At 52.1% G+C, this 1,235-nt stretch overlaps 1 pseudogene across 1 annotated transcript in view; it reads right to left on the bottom strand.

The window, feature by feature from the left end:
* LOC100955243 overlaps positions 1-669 on the bottom strand; it is a 35,280-nt pseudogene extending 34,611 nt beyond the window's left edge. Inside the window, exon 1 of the transcript XR_001161403.2 lies at positions 5-669. The product of XR_001161403.2 is annotated as a pyruvate kinase PKM pseudogene (transcript). The remainder of the gene's footprint in view (positions 1-4) is intronic.
* Between the last annotated feature and the right edge of the window lie 566 nt (positions 670-1,235).

Raw genomic sequence — 1,235 nt, 5'->3', positions numbered from 1 at the left:
CCACCTTTCTGCTTCACCAGCAGGGAAATAAGTCCATCATCCACATAGATCTTGCTGCCCACCTCCACCACTTTGCAGATGTTCTTGTAGTCCAGCCACAAGATGTTCTCGTCACACTTCTCCATGTAGGCATTGTCCAAGGTGATCTTGAGAGTGGCTCCTTTCTTCAGCTCCACCTCCGCGGTGCCGCTGCCCTTGATGAGCCCAGTTCGACTCTCAGGTCCTTTTGTGTCCAGAGCCACAGCAACTGGCCGGTAGAGAATGGGGTCAGATGCAAAGCTTTCTGTGGCTGTGCGCACATTCTTGATGGTTTCTGCATGGTACTCGTGAGTTCCATGCGAGAAGTTGAGACGAGCCACATTCATTCCAGACTTAATCATCTCCTTCAACATGTCCACTGACCGAGATGCTGGGCCAATGGTACAGATGATGCCAGTGTTCCGGGCAGTGATGGGTGGCGAGTCGATGTCCAGGCGGCACATGTGCTCCAGAAATGTGTCGGCCATGGCTGCATGCAGCTGCTGTGTCTGAATGAAAGCAGTCCCGGCTTCACTATGGGGCTTTGACATGGCTTCTGAGATCCTCTGGCGCCGTAGGGCTCGGGCTCCGCTGCAAATGCAAAGAGGTCGGCAGCCGCAGGATGTGTAGCTCCGCACTGTGAGAGACAAGGTCACATATTTGAACTTGGATTGTCTGACTCTAAAGCTCATTTCTTTCTGTTCTCCTAAGCTGCCTTGAAAATTGCATCCTAACACATGCATGAGAGAGGGTGGAAGGAAAGAGAGCACGCATTACCCGTGGGTGACACCTGTCCCAGTACTCGGAGGGCTGCAGGGTAAGGCCACAGAAGCGGCCTTTCATCTTCTGCCCTTCCCTGGTAGGTCCCTAATTCCTCTGTAAACATTTTATAGGTCGGGTTGCTGTGCAGTCACTTGGGTGAAATGGGTTCAATTAAGTTCAACGTGGCAAATGTAATGGGTTGAATTGCGTCCCCTAAAATGGTGTGTCCAAGTGTTAACTGCCAGTACCTGTAAATGTGACATTATTTGGAAACAGGGTCTTTGCAGATTAATTAAGGCAAGGATCTCAAGGTGAGATCATTCTGGATTGGGAGGGGCCCTAAGCCCAGTGACAGGTGCCCTTATAAGAGGCAGAGAGGCACCCGGGGAAATTTGATACGAAGGCGGCAGGGATGGGAAGGAGGCTGCCACGTGCCCAGGAACACCAGGAGCCCC

Source organism: Otolemur garnettii, unplaced genomic scaffold (genome assembly GCF_000181295.1).
Source record: "Otolemur garnettii isolate 467f Iridium unplaced genomic scaffold, OtoGar3 scaffold00059, whole genome shotgun sequence".
Lineage (NCBI taxonomy): Eukaryota > Metazoa > Chordata > Mammalia > Primates > Galagidae > Otolemur > Otolemur garnettii.
Note: the sequence above shows the minus strand (reverse complement) of the source record. Positions and strands in the feature narration are given on the sequence as shown.